Here is a 16,900-nt window from a genome sequence, read left to right as displayed (position 1 = left end):
AAGTAGTAAAGGTACCCATTTTTGATTGCAAACTCATACTTGGGAATTTTAGTGTAGATAGATTTGCGTGAGCCAGATGGACTGGTTTTTAGTAATTAATTAATCCAGGGTAACACATTCCTTTGAAAGGCCAGCTGGCTATTTACATATAAATACCTACGCATAGTATCAACCCGTGTTTACATCCTGGAAGTGAGACTTTCTGGAGCCAGGACACATCTTGCATATCTTAAGTAGCCATTTCAGAGTTACTCCACAGTGAGGAGTAAACACACCCCCCCCCACACACAGAAAAAGGAGTGGTTAGAAAGAGGCGTAACTATGGGAGGGGGAAATGGTCCAATCTGGGAAGAGATACGCCCACAGGAAGTGACAAGCAAGATAGCTGAACCAATGAGAATGGCCCTATACAAGGCTATGGGATATGGGTCTATATTAGGTTCGGTGAGACAGGGTGACTTCCTGTTTGGCATGGGAGAGCGAGAGCCATCACTAGAGGTAATTATGGAGTAAGGATTAAGGGTACATTGTATATTTTACTTGTGTCGGTCATAGTGTGTGTATATGAGTCCATACTCTATGCATTGTATTTGTTTAGTTAAACTAGGAAAAAGTTACATTTTGTAGTATGTACAATAGTTATTATTGATGTAAATTATGTAGAATTGGCAAACCTTATACAAATAAATAATTGTTGTGTTAAAGTTTTCACACAGTCATAGAACTCTCATTATTAACCCAAATATTGTCTGAGATAGATTAACTCTCATAGATTTTTGGTAACATTCCCTACAATCAACAAAAGCCCTCACCAACTTTGAACTTCTGAAAGACATTCTGTCCGTGGTTCCCGCCCTCCACCTTTGGAACTATGAGAAGCCTTTCAAGCTATTTGTCTCGAGAGAGAGGGACATGCCACAAGAGTACTATTCTTGCCGCTTGGACCCCGTGGCTAGGAGTGGCCCTTCCTGGTTAAACTGTTTTTGCTGTCCATACTCTGCTGGACAAAAACTTCAGACCTCGTTTTAGCACACCTGCTTGTTCTGGCTTCGCAAGACAATGCTGTTTCCCAAAGTGTGCTCTACTCCTCCCGGACAATGTGTCCCTCCAGCGAGTCACTCTCAACCCGGCCACACTTCTGCCGTTTTTCGAGGGGGGACAAGAAGGAGAATAAGGAGAAGGACAAGAAGGAGAAGGACAAGAAGAAGAAGAAGACCCCTATAAATACTCCAGATATGCAGACGAAGAAGGCAAGTGCCACACTGGTGGCTAGAGGGTTCCTGACAGCGGCCGGGAACACCGTTGAAACATGGCCCAGCCATCAAGGATTTAATGGATGCACTATTCCTGCCTGAACAAGTGGCTGTCTTGAAGGTTAAAGCACATGGCAGACTGAATTTTCAAGAAGCCAGAGGGAACCACTTGGTGGATATAGCGGCTAAGCAAGCAGCAACAAACCAACGAAAAATGGCCGAAGTGGCCAAAGAGGAGAGTGAATTTCCAGTGCAGATGCCTTTGGCAGTGCAGATGCCATCTGACAGGCTATACCTAGCTTCTATGCAAGGGGCGGCTCACACGGATGAAAGGAAAAACCCGTTTACCAAAATATATGTATTCAGCAGTCATCCAATGGGAGCATGGATCTGCACATCTCTCTAAGAACTTAATGAATTCACTGATCAGCAGATATTGAGCCCCAGGACCAGGAATAACCACCTTAACAAGAAATTACTGCGCCTCATGTGCAGTATGTGAAAAATGCAATCCGGTGAGGACAGAAGAGACACAGCAGAAACATTTGGCGAAACCCCTGTATCCATGCCAGAGGATACAAATTGATCATATACAGATGCCAAAAAACTCTAGTGATGGTAGACATGTCCTCCGGTTGGCCAAAAGCCTACAACGTTACAAACATGACAGCCTAGGCCACAGCCAAGAAATTATTCAGTGAGAGATTATGTAGACTTGGGGTCCCAGAGGTGGTAGAGAGCGATCAGGGCCCAGCTTTCACAGCAACCCTTACAAAAGAGATTTGGGCAGCACTGGGAGTTCAGTTTGCTCTACACACCCCATACCACCCTCGAAGTAGTGGGAAGGTAGAAAGGTGTAAGATTCTGGTACCTCTGGTACCCTTATTTTCCATTTTCTTTTCAAATATGCATCCCACCTTTCTAATTAGGTGGTACGCATACACCTTTAAGACGGATGACGTCATCGCCGAGCGCCGCAGAGCGGCTATTTCAACCGCCGGCATTCTCTCTCACATTGTTCGTTCAACCTGCCGTGTGTCCACATGCTTACAAGCTTGCCTTGCTACCGGAACCTCCAGCTATTCTCTTTTACTTGGAAACAGACCGGAACCTCGCTACTGATCCCTGTATCTCGCTACTGGATCACTCCCTCACTACTGGACCCTTCTACTACCAACCTTACTAGTGATAAGTACCCCACAGGGGAATCCTCCATAACCTTACTTACACTATCTACCTCTGCACATTAAGGATTGTTACTATCTATGCATACTAATTCTATCATCTGCACTGTTACATAGATTGCTAGCTCTTGAGTCTACTACCATCTATCCTTGCACTGGGTTAGTCTATCCTGTATTTGTCATCTGCTGTCCTTACCACCTGTTACCATACTCGATTACTAACCTATCTGCATTCTACTTGATACCATCTAATACTCTCCTGAACATTTCTATCAAGTGCTTGCCATCTCTGTCACTGTTCACACCTGTCCCTTCAGCACATCATCTTCATACTATCATATACATCCTATCACTCCAGGAACATCTTATTGAGCGTGTATATCTGTATGCTGAAGCTGACAGGCCCACAGTGATGAGTCTGGAGAGTTGGATCTGGTTATTTAACACATCTCTACATGACTACTGAGTGGAGATTCTGCAGCTGCAAATCCAGCCTACTACAAAAAACGCAGGAGCGTTACAGATTGAACGAACCCAAAAAATGGATTCAGCAGAATTACCCACTCAAGTGACACAATTAACACAACAAGTAAATGCATTAATGCTTGCTCTTACTGAAGTAAAAGAAGAAAATCAGACTCTGATACAGCAGGTAACCCGTCTTTCACGGCTCACTGCTGCTCAACCCCCTGAACCTAAAATAAACCCTCCTCTAGTGTTTACAGGTGATCGGAAAAAATTTTGTGAATTCAAAAACGCATGTCAATTGCTTTTTTTGTTAAAACCTCGTACATGCCCTACTGATCAAATTAAAGTCTGTACCGTTATCTCATACTTAACGGGTGATCCACGGGCCTGGGCAGACTCTCTCTTTGAGAAAAATGATCAGCTTCTCAACTCCTATTCTTTATTCCTAGCGGAACTCGCTAGTTTATATGATGACCCCAACAGGCAGAGTACTGCTGATATTCAATTGAGGGCTTTAAAACAAGGAAGGAGACCTGTAGAAGACTTTGTAGCTGAGTTCAAAAGATGGACCCTTGATTCAGGGTGGAATGACACATCTCTGCAAACTCAATTCAGACTCGGGTTGTCAGAAGCTGTTAAAGACGAGCTCGCCCGAGCGGATTTACCTGGCACCTTGGATGCCTTAATGCAACTCAGTATCAACATCGACAGGCGACTGCGTGAAAGAAGGGCTGAAAAAATGGGAGTGCCATTGTCTAGTCCTTCTCGGATTTCGGCCGTTGACCCTACTCCCATGGAGGTAGGAACCATACGCCCACCTTTATCAACTACTGAACGAGCCAGAAGAAGATCCAGAAACCTCTGCATGTACTGCGCATCCCCGGATCATTTGATAAGCGTCTGTCCCCTTGTCCGCAAAAAAGAGGGTGAGTGTTCACATGTCTTGCTAGGAGGATTAACGACTTCCTTTTCTAACCCCTATCTCTTTGTTCATTTGACATTACAGTGGGACCAGACTAGGATTACCACCAAGGCTATGATCGACACCGGATCTTGTGGAAACTATATTGATACATGTTTTGTTACCTTAAATAAAATACCTATTATTTCAAAACCTAAACCTGTTTCTGTTAGTTTCATTAACGGTATTGCACTATCTTCTGGTCCAATCACCAACCAGACACAAGCACTCCTCGTCACTACTAACGAGTCTCATATGGAGACCACCACTTTTGATATACTATCTTCACCCCATTTTTCTATTATTTTGGGACTCCCCTGGTTACACACACATCAACCAATCATAGATTGGAAAAGACTGACTTTGTCTTCCCTTCTCACTATTGTGAGATTACGTGTAACCTCCCATCTTATGGAAAGATCCTGTCTGTGGTGTCAGATGAGATTCCACCACTATGCTATCAGGATCTGTCCGAAGTATTCCTTGAAAAAAATGCTCAAATGTTGCCTCCCCATAGGGATTATGATTGCACTATCGATCTACTCCCTAACAGCAAATTGCCTTTCGGTCATGTTTATCCTCTTTCACAGGATGAACTTTCTCATCTCAAGGAATACTTGGATGAGAATTTGACAAAAGGGTTCATCAGACCCTCTACTTCTTCCACAGCTGCAGGACTTTTTTTTGTCCGCAATAAGGATTCAAGTCTTAGGCCTATTATCGATTATAGGCAATTAAATACGATTACAATAAAGGATCGCTATCCTTTACCGCTCATCCCTGAACTCATTGAACAAGTGCGTGGGGCTACTTACTTCTCTAAATTAGACCTGAAAGGGGCATACAACCTAATCCGAATCCGTGACGGAGATGAGTGGAAAACAGCATTCAGAACCAGATACGGATTATTCGAATATCTTGTGATGCCATTCGGGTTGTGTAATGCTCCCGCAGCTTTCCAAAGGTTCATAAACGACATCTTTAGAGACTTACTTGATGTCTGTGTTGTAGTATATCTGGACGATATACTTATCTATTCTCGATCTCTTTCTGAACATATAAAACATGTAAGACTTGTGTTATCCAGATTACTCGCACACAATCTATACGTAAAATTAAAAAAATGCCTATTTCATAAAGAAGAAATATTATTCCTAGGATACATCATATCCAAAACCGGAATTAAGATGGATATGAGCAAGATATCCTGTATTCTGGACTGGCCTATACCAACAACTCGTAAGGCATTACAGCGATTCCTTGGATTTTCAAACTTCTATAGGAAGTTCATCAAGAACTTTTCTGCCATTGTGAGACCTCTCACACAACTGACAAGTATAAAGAAACCATTCAAATGGTCAGAAGAAGCAAATCGAGCTTTCTGCTTGTTAAAATCAAGCTTTACTTCTGCTCCCATACTACGCCATCCAGACCCATCCCTCCAATATATTCTGGAGGTAGATGCGTCAAATATGGCAGTAGGAGCAGTTCTCTCCCAACGACCAACAAATACTTCACCACTCCACCCAGTTGCTTTCTTTTCAAAATCATTAAGCAGCCCAGAGGTGAATTACCCAGTGGGTTAAAAGGAGTTGCTTGCCATAAAACTGGCACTGGAGAACTGGCGACATCTACTTGAGGGTACCCGGTTACCAATACTCATATATACAGATCATAAAAACCTTCAATACCTCCAGACTAACAAAACTCTCTCCCACCGGCAGGTACGATGGTCATTATTCTTCCTAAGATTCAACTTCTTAGTGACCTACACGCCTGCAGACAAAAATAAAAAAGCGGATGCGCTATCACGATTAACCGAAGATAACTGCGCTGAAATCCCTTCTATTCCTATAATACCCTATGAACGTATTATTGGGGTTGTTCGTTCCCTGAAGGAAGAGATTTTGCACAGTATAGGATTGGATTCACCTCCACCACAACTAAGTTCTGATGCAGAAGGCTTCCTCTACTACAACGACAAACTCTACATACCCCCTACTATGCGCACCAAGATCCTGGAGTTATCACATGATGTGCCCATGGCAGGACATATGGGTATGACGAAAACCTTTAATTTGCTTACTAGGCAGTTTTGGTGGCCTGATATGAAGACGTCTGTACAAAAATTTGTATCTTCATGTGACATCTGTGCAAGGTCCAAAATTGACACTACAAAACCATCTGGTCTACTCTGCAGTCTACCAATACCCCAGGTTCCTTGGGAAGTTGTGTCCTTAGACTTTATAGTAGAACTACCACCTTCTAAAGGTTTTAATATCATTCTAGTGTCAGTGGACCACCTGACAAAGATGGCACATTTCATCGCTATCCGTAGACTACCTTCATCTAAACAAACAGGGGAACTACTGATGAAACATGTGTTCAAGTTACACGGAATTCCAAAGACTCTTTTATCCGACCGTGGTTCACAGTTCATCTCCAAATTTTGGCAAGCTCTTTGTCAAATATTACGGATTGAGAGAAAGCTACCTACCACCCTCAGACCAACGGACAGACTGAAAGAGTCAACCAGTGTATAGAACAATATCTGCGTTGCTACACATCATACCTACAGGATGATTGGGTGGACCTTCTCCTTCTGGCGGAATTTGCTTATAACAACGCAACCCACAGTACTACTAAGCAAAGTCCGTTCTACTTGAACTATGGGTTTCATCCCACACTTCTTCCACCACGCATCCTATCATCAAGTAACCCAGTAGCCTCAGACTATCTTACCCAAATAAAGGACTCTCTGGGTTTACTTAATACCACTATATCACATGCCCACAGCCAACAAAAAAGGTACTACGACCTACGTAGAAGACCTTCTCCTCAGTATGCTATTGGGGACCTCGTTTGGCTATCGACAAGAAATTTAAGATTAAAGATCCCTAGCAAAAAGCTTGGACCTTTATTTCTGGGACCCTTCCCAATTAAGAAACTTATTGGAAAAGCTGCAGTACAGCTCACCTTATCAGCAGATCTCAAGATCCATCCCATCTTCCATGTGTCGCTACTGAAACCCCATGTTCCTAATCAAGGAATAAGGCCTACCATCTTGCCTCCAGTACAAGTTGAAGGCGGAGAAGAATATGAGATTAAGGAGATTTTGGATTCTCGTATCCACAGAGGAAGACTCCAGTATCTCATAAGATGGAAGAACTATGGACCCCAAGACGACACCTGGTTGGATACCACTGATGTTCACGCACCTAGACTTATACGAAGATTTCACTCGAAATACCCGGAGAAACCAGTGCTATAGGCCTTCCGGAGCCGGCCTTAAGGGGGGGGGGTACTGTAAGATTCTGGTATCTCTGGTACCCTTATTTTCCATTTTCTTTCCAAATATGCATCCCACCTTTCTAATTAGGTGGTACGCATACACCTTTAAGACGGACGACGTCATCGCCGAGCGCCGCAGAGCGGCTATTTCAACCGCCGGCGTTCTCTCTCACATTGTTCGTTCAACCTGCCGTGTGTCCACATGCTTACAAGCTTGCCTTGCTACCGGAACCTCCAGCTATTCTCTTTTACTTGGAAACAGACCGGAACCTCGCTACTGATCCCTGTATCTCGCTACTGGATCACTCCCTCACTACTGGACCCTTCTACTACTAACCTTACTAGTGATAAGTACCCCACAGGGGAATCCTCCATAACCTTACTTACACTATCTACCTCTGCACATTAAGGACTGTTACTATCTATGCATACTAATTCTATCATCTGCACTGTTACATAGATTGCTAGCTCTTGAGTCTACTACCATCTCTCCTTGCACTGGGTTAGTCTATCCTGTATTTGTCATCTGCTGTCCTTACCACCTGTTACCATACTCGATTACTAACCTATCTGCATTCTACCTGATACCATCTAATACTCTCCTGAACATTTCTATCAAGTGCTTGCCATCTCTGTCACTGTTCACACCTGTCCCTTCAGCACATCATCTTCATACTATCATATACATCCTATCACTCCAGGAACATCTTATTGAGCGTGTATATCTGTATGCTGAAGCTGACAGGCCCACAGTGATGAGTCTGGAGAGTTGGATCTGGTTATTCAACACATCTCTACATGACTACTGAGTGGAGATTCTGCAGCTGCAAATCCAGCCTACTACAAAAAACGCAGGAGCGTTACAAAAGGATGAATGCGACTCTAAAGAACACGATGTTAAAAATGTCCCAGGAAACAGGGATGAGTTGACCAGACAGTTTGCCCATTGCCCTGTTCAGTGTCAGACACATCCCCCAGGGGGAAACATGCCCTGTCTCCTTATGAAATTTTGTTTGGTTCAGCCCCAAGACTCAGCTGTTACTTCCCACAGCAGTTGCAGTTACAATCTGATGTGTTAACTAGTTATGGTACACGTTTGTCTAAAGCAATAACTAATATCCGTTTGAGTATTTTCCTCCATTCCAGACCCAGAAACAGACCTGGGAACCCACAGAAGACAAGATTCTGCCGGCAGCACAATGATTGTGCTATATATCCTTTTCTTTAAAAGTCTGATAAAAAAGCTCAGCAGGTGATTATCACCAAACCAGGTACGCAACAGGCTGCCACCACTAGGACAAATGGTATCATTACATTTTTGTACAATTCATCCAGCACACAAGCAGTTGCATTTACTTTTTGATTTTTGTAGTATAATACTCCTGATAAATACACTTACCTAGCACCCAACCGCAGGAGGAAGCAAACAGCTCCCTCCGGAAGCTTTGACCCTCATGTGTACATGAATAGGGGTCCCAAGGGGGGTCCCCGATGAATTCGAAGCCAGGGATCAGGTGGTTTTGAGTCTCTTAAGTTGAAGAAGAACTCCGGTATTACAGACCATTGATCTCAGTATTGTAGCTGGATGAGTGGGTGGCAGAAGGTGCTCGCCCAGGTAGGTGTAACAGTACTAATCGAAGAAGAGTACCGCCTTATGATGGAAGAGGACAAACCCTTCATCTCTCTATAGTCACCCCTACTCAATAGGGTTATAGGGATAGATAGCACCTGACTGCCCTCTCCAAGCTGTATCGAGGGGGGTAGTGAGCTAGTTACTGCTCTTCTCTATATACGTCCTCCAAAAAAGTTCCGGTGGAGTATGGGCCAGGTGAATAGGCGCTCTAGTAGTAATAGGGACAGATTGAAATAGTGATCTTGGTGTAAAGTGTGCTTGGTGTAAAGTGTGCTAAATATTTGGCGTGGCTTAAAGGGGGCATGATTAAAGGGGGCGTGGTTAAATAGAGTTGGAGATGACTTGCATAGTGCAGAATGTGGTAATGGTAAATAGAAGATGTACAGTGCGGAGTGTATGGCGGGAGGTAAATAGAAGATGTACAGTGCAGAGTGTATGGCGGGGGGTAAATAGAAGATGGACAGTGCAGAGTGTATGGCGGGGGGTAAATAGAAGATGTACAGTGCGGAGTGTATGGGGGGGGGGTAAATAGAAGATGTACAGTGCGGAGTGAATGGCGGGGGGTAGAATGAGTAAGATGGTAAGATAGTAGAAGTTGTCAGCAGTTCTTCTAATTCTTACAACTTATTTTTTATTATTTTTTTTTAAATTGTTTAAACAAAAAGGTTTTGTTTTTGGGGGTGGGGGCGCAATGGACAGTTTCAGTAGAGCAGTGTACAGTGTCAGAATTGTATTATTTTATTTTTTTATTATTTAACAATTCTATAATTTATACTATATACATGCTTTAAAAAATAAATGTTTTCGGGGGGGGGGGGGGGGGGGCATTGGACATTATCAGTAGAGCAGTGGATGGTATCAGTAGTTTTTTATTTTTATTATATTATTTTTATATTTATTTACACTTTTACATTTTTATAATTTTATTACAATTTGTTTTTAATATTACTTTCACAATGCTATGGGGGGAGGGCAAACATTGTCCATAGGGCAGTGGACAGTGTCAGTATATATATTTTTTATTTTATCTTCTAATATGTTTTACAGTTTTATTTTTTTAATATATTTTCAAAAAATAATGTCATTTCGTTTTTTTAAAGTGCCCCTGGGAGGGGGGCAGTGGATGGTCTCAGTAGGCACTGAACAGTGGTGTCAGTAGTTTTAATTTATTCCTTTTTTTTACAATTATATTTTTTATTTAATTTATGTTGAAACACTTTTTTCACAGTGCTCCTGGGGGGCAGTGGATTATGTCAGTAGGGCAGTGAACAGCGTCAGTAGAGGAGTGAATGGTGTCAGTAGTTTTTTTATTATCTTTTTTTTGTTTTGTTTTTTTTACACATGTATTTTTTTTTTACATCCCAATTCATTTTATTTTTTTTGTCATAGCTATGGATCATGTCATTAGGGCAGTGGACATTAAAAGTAGTTCTTTATTTTATTATTTTTTTTTTTTTCTTAAATTTAATTGTTTCAACATTTTTTAAAGTTTCATTTTTTTTTTTTTAGAATTTAATTATTTTTTTATTCTTTTCATTCTTAAAAAATGCTTTTGGGGAGGCCAGTGGATAATACCAGTAGGGTAATATGCAGTTTTAGTAGAACAAAGGACAGTGTCAAAATGGTATTATTTTATTTTTAATAATTTTTTACAATTTTATTATTTTTTACTATTTATTATGTTTTTCACAGAAAATATGCACCCCCCTAATCGATCAGGGAAACGTGCTGTATCTCCACATGAAATTACTCCAAAAATCAAAACAGTCTAATATCTTTAGAGGCGTAAACTTTGGTCATGGCCAACATGGGGAGCCTCCCCGAACACCTATGTTCGGGGCAGCTGCTGGCCATTTGCACCCTAGTAAAGGTGCTGTAACCAAAGCCCATAGGGATATGTAAACACTAGAGACTGATAGCAATCCCCCTTTAGTATGTACCCCAGTGCTGGCTGCGTCAGCAACGCAGCCGGTGCTGGGAGACAAGAGAATGGGAACGTTAGACTCCCATGTGGTCAAACTCAATTAGGACCAGACACACTTGATGTAGTTAACCTCTCCTCCTATCCGCTATCCCCAGTAGAAAAAGAGGTACTAGCACTAGGATTAAGTTTTTGCCCTTTGGACAAATTAGATAAGTTTGAGGTCGTGAAAGACTTGCATTTATTTGCAAGGAATCTGACTTTCAGATTTACATATGATAAAGAATGAGGCACCACGGAAGCAGGGTCAGATGAAACTTACAAGGACTTCAAGGTCCAGGACTTCAAGATGCTGAAAATCCTCATGCAGTTATTAGACGAAAATGAACAATATCAGGGAGGTGATAGTATGGATTCCTCCTCTTCCAGTGAGGAGGAAGAAAAATCCACCCCGAGTCCCCCTAAATTGAAGGCTAAATCTAAGGTGTTTCCAAAGTTGCAGACATGCCCAGCTATCTGGCTTTTTTGAAACAATCAATTAAAGATATCAAAAACCTGCCAACTACAATGCCATATGCCCCAAATATAAGTAGTGAGCAGAAAAGGGCTCTTGACTGCTTGATCCGTAACAACCACATTGTCGTCAAGCCCTCTGGCAAGGGCAGCAACATGGCCGTTATGGATCGCAGCCAATACGAGGATATGTCCCTCACCATCTTATCCAATCAGGACTGGTACTTACGTGTCTCATCTGACTTAGTTCAGGAGAAAACTGCGGCATTTGGGGATCTCCTACCAGAGGCACTAGCAAAGGGCACTATTGATCAAGACCTCTATGAGTTCCTGTTCGTCAAATGGCCCATTTTACCCATGTTTTACTCCCTCCCGAAGGTTCACAAGGACCTGAAACGACCTCCAGGATGACCTATTGTGTCGGGAGTGGGGTGTGCAACAGAGATGGCAAGCAAGTATGTGGATAGCCAATTAAGGCCCCATGTTGCGAGATTACCATCTTATCTCAAGGATACCCTCAAATTACTTAAGATTTTAGACGGAATAAAGGTACCGGAAAACTCTTTGTTAGTTGCCATAGACATTGAGGCCCTCTACTCAAGCTTCCCACATCTCTTGGGACTAGAGGTGGTGGGTACCTACCTCCGCGAACAGGGACGCTCTCATTGGGCACAGGCCGAGTTTGTTCTCGGCCTTTTGCATCATATTTTACATTCCAACTTATTCACCTTCAATGGTGAAACATTCCTCCAGGTACAGGGGGTTGCGATGGGGACCTTTTGTGCCCCATCGTATGAAAACCTGTACCTGGGAGGATGGGAGCGTTCACTGTTCGCGGAGGATATGGCATCGTCGCTACTCCGCCACATTGCCCTTTGGCGTCGATATATCGACGATGTCCTACTAATTTGGACCGGATCTATAGATGAGTTACACCAATTAATGGCCTTTCTAACTACCAACAAATATAATCCTAAATTTACAATGCAGTGGAGTCATACGGTTATACCATTCCTGGATACTCAAATACAGTAAACCCCCCTCCATTGCGGGGGTTACGTTCTGGACCCAGCCGCGAAAAGTGAAAATCCGCGAAATAGAAAAACCCTATTAAAATGCATTGTAGGCTTGTTTTTTTTTACTGTCACTGTACGTGTAAAAGCATTTTAAGGTCTTTAAACACACTTTTAAACTGAGAGACATAGCAAGAGCTATGGAAAACACAAAAATATTTCATTTTTAATGATTTATATATTAAAATAACATTACAAAAAAAACGCAATATACCGGGACCGCAAAAACGGAACCGCGATTGAGCGGGGGTTTACTCTATTCCTCAATGAGGATGGCTCGATTCATACCTCGCTGTACCGTAAGAGCACGGCAGGAAATACAATTTTACATTTTGATAGCGGACATCCGCGCCCTCTAGTGCAGAGTATAGCATATAGCCAATATATTAGGCTATGCCGTAACTGCACTAGAGAGACAGACTTTAAAAGAGAGGCAGATGCCCTACGTATTCGCCTACGTGCTCGAGGATACAGCAACAAGGTGTTTAAAAGAGCCTTTTCAAGGGCAAAAGTGATGGAAAGGGACCAACTGATTTTTGGACCAAAAAAAACGTCCACATGAGGGTACCACGAGAGTCATTACGAGGTACAATGCCCACCATCAAGTAATTAGAAAGGTTCTTTCTGATAATTGGCATTTTTTAAGGGATGACCGAGTGATCTCTAAATATGTAAAAACGCAACCTCAAATTACATTTAGAAAATCAAGATCAATCAAGGACTCCCTGGTCCATAGTCATTATCATCCTTCTGGTGAACAGATTGAGGGCTTTGATAATTTAAAGGGTACCTTTAGGTGTGGCAGTTGTGATTTCTGTCCATGGGTTTAAGAGGGCAATATACTTGCCCTACCCCGTGGAGGAATTCTAAAATGCCGCTCCTTTGCAAATTGTACTACCGAAGGAGTAGTCTATATTGCTAATTGCCTCTGTGGGGCATTTTATGTGGGGAAGACGAAAAGGAGATTTGCCAAACGAATACAGGACCATTTATACTATCTAGAGGTGGGGTTGATTTTTACGCCCATTTGCAAACACGTGGGCGCACATCATGGATTTAATCCAGACTATATCAGTTTTTCAGTTCTTGAAGTCATACCCAGGAGTGTCCATGGGGGAGACTTTGACAACAAAATCCTGCAAAAAGAGGCTAAATGGATTTTTAATTTACAGGCAACGGTATGGCTCAACACGACTGTATCGTTTAAGCCTTTTTTGTAACATTTTCTATCATGTAACCCACATGTATATGCATTTAGCTGATTGGATGCCCTTGACAAAAGTCTCCCTATATATTTTTATTCTAATTCATTATTTTCCTCTTTTCTCTTTTTCTGTTTCTTCTTTTTTTTTTCCTCTCTCTTTTTTCCTTTTAATTTAATTTTCTTTTCTTGTATGAGTTTTGTCTTGTTCATTATGTAATGATGTACATGTGCAGATTTATATCTCATATAACCCGTAGCCACTATGATGCAATGATATAGCAATGCACTTCTGACTGTATGATATTTATATTTTTTATGTAACTATTGTCTGTTTTGTATCCAGTGGATGGCTGCCGGGATGGGACGGATACAGGGTCGACTGTGCAGCCTCGGGCGCAAAGCGGAGGAACGTTCCCTCTAGTGGCGGGCTGTGCCTCCTCCAATCGTTGGTCGGAATCACTGACGACCGCGAGAGAAGGGGCGGGATCTCCCGTCTTGCGGTGGCCGGATGTGACGTAATGCGCCCGCACCGGAAGTGACACGGGCGGGCTAGGCGTCACTTCCAGTGGGACTAGCTTAAAGATGGAGCGCACGCGGAGGACGCGGTTAGCGGCTCCTCCTCGCTCTCCATCTTGTATTGCGGCAATCCTTCATTTTTGGTAAGCTCCTTTTGGAACATGGTAGAAAATGGCCTCTGCACCTGGGGATTTTTTACTTGCCCATCATTGTATACTGACAGAAAATTGGGGATTAGTCTTGGACTCATCTTTTACTCTTATAATACAGGGAAATGGAAACGAATTGTTTGCTGGGGCTCTCTTTCCCTCCCTTTTTCTGGTTCCCCACTTTTTTCTGCCCCTATTGTCTTGCCTCTTTCATAAGAGGCTAGGACTATATGGAAGCAGTTTTCTTTGAAACCTTTGAAGTTGTAATTGGTTTATGATATATGAATGCCATATCTTTTCCCCTTTTCATATACAGTATACTGTGTGTGATATATTGGAGATGATTAATGATAACATGATGGGGCACTAAATGGGTGACATTTTGGGGCTGATCCCTTGATTGATTTTATATACATTTGAATTCTTAGAGTTGATCGAGTACCAACTCCCCTACCTGCTGTGGGACAAGTCTGCATCACGCAAGCTGATCCAGTCTGCACTATATGGCTGATTCTTGGGGACATAGATGCTGTCCCCCATGATATACGGCTAAGACTACGATCCACTTATACCGGCGATCCATTTTACTGGAGTTCGATTAAATTGTTAAAATATGTGTGAAGTATGGTAAGTAGGGATGATCGAACTTTTCAAAAGTTCGGTTTGGCCAGAACATCCGAACTTCCTGAAAGTTCGGCCCGGATTTCAGAACCCCATTGAAATCAATGGGACCTGAATTTCGGTAATCAAAAAACACCATTTTGAAGCCCTAAAACCCAATAAATTCCCCTAAAAAGTGCCTAGGGTTCTTGGTCATACCCCAGGGACTATTAGTCACACAAAAAAAGTTCTTAAAAATTGTCATTTTTGATAGAGAGCCAATTATTGAAAAAATTAGAAAAAAAAAAAAAATTCTTTGGATTTAGTATCTGGGGGGTCTAAAAGTGTACCTGTGAAGTTTCAGCTCTGTAGCATGTCCAGAACCATAAAAAAAAGATTGTTTGTATTAGGTCACTTATAGAACAGGTTAGTGGCTTCTCGCTTTTCACACCTTGCCGGTTTAGTAGCAAGCATTTTTTTGGGCATTTTTTGGGTTCTTTGGAGGCAGGAAAAACATCTGAACTTGTGTATAGTGGTATATATACCACTATACACAAGTTCAGATGTTTTGCCTGCCTCCAAAGAACCCAAAAAATGCCCAAAAAAAGATAGCGTAAAAAAAAAAAAAACGCCCAGGTGTGTTGTTGCAGGCATTCTTTTGGGGTTTTTGGAGGCAGGCAAAACATCTGAACTTGTGTATAGTGGTAAATACACACATATACTTATATGTATTTTACACTTAGACATATATAGGTGTTATAGGAGTGTAACCATATTAGTGTAAATAATTTCATTAGTGCAAGCATATATTTCTGCTACTATCACACCTATATTTGTCTAGGTGTATATATACATATAAGTATGTGTGTATATATATACCCGTATACACAAGTTCAGATGTTTTGCCTGCCTCCAAAGAACCCAAAAAAACGCTAGCATAAAAAAAAAAAACACCCAGGTGTTATCACATACCTGGTGGAGACCAAGCTGTAGAGGGGGCTTCTCTTGCACCTCCTGTCCAACACCCCTGATAGAGATGACAGGCGGTGTAGGACACAGAGTGGCACGAGGGCCGGTATAGCAGGTGATGTCTTGGCAGAAGACTGATGGCCGTGGATCACCGGATGAACACCTGGAACTGGAACTCGGTGATGCTGGATGAGAAGGCAGGAGCGAAGTCGGAACACAAGCCAAGGAGTTGTCAACAGCCGGACAGCACGGGTACAGTAACGTGAGACAGAAGCGGAGTCAGGATACAAGCCGAAGTCGGTACACAGTCTGGCAGCAAGGTACAAAGGTATAAGGCAAGGCAGGGTCAAACACAAGCTGAGGTCACAGGTAGGCAGGCAGGAATCCAAGAAGAGTCAAAGGCAAGCCGGGTCGGTATAACGGGAAATCCAGGAGCAGGTCAGGGCACAGGTAAACAGGAACACAAGCTGAAAGACCACTCAGCAATGTGCTCCTGTCACCGCTTGGTATAAATAGGCCGTTTGGCGGCAATTGTGTGCTCACGTTGCATACGCACATTCGCGCATTCGCGCATTGGCGCATGCACATTCGCACATTCCTTCCCGTGTGCCTGGGCATGCGCACTGAGCATCTCTTACAGGTGTGTTGTTGCAGGCATTTTTTGGGGGTTTTTGGAGGCAGGCAAAACATCTGAACTTGTGTATAGTGGTATATATACACACATACTTATATGTATATACACACCTAGACATATATAGGTGTGATAGTAGCAGAAATATATGCTTGCGCTAATGAAATCATTTACACTAATATGGTTACGCTCCTATAACACCTATATATGTCTAAGTGTAAAATACATATAAGTATTTGTGTGTATATACCACTATACACAAGTTCAGATGTTTTGCTTGCCTCCAAAAACCCCAAAAAAATGCCTGCAACAACACACCTGGGCGTTTTTTTTTTTTGACGCTAGCGTTTTTTTGGGCATTTTTTTGGGTTCTTTGGAGGCAGGTAAAACATCTGAACTTCTGTATACGGGTATATATACACACATACTTATATGTATATATACACCTAGACATATATAGGTGCGATAGTAGCAGAAATATATGCTTGCGCTAATTAAATCATTTACACTAATATGGTTACGCTCCTATAACAC

This window comes from Pelophylax lessonae, assembly GCF_965119305.1.
Source record: "Pelophylax lessonae genome assembly, chromosome: 1".
NCBI lineage: Eukaryota > Metazoa > Chordata > Amphibia > Anura > Ranidae > Pelophylax > Pelophylax lessonae.
Note: the sequence above shows the minus strand (reverse complement) of the source record.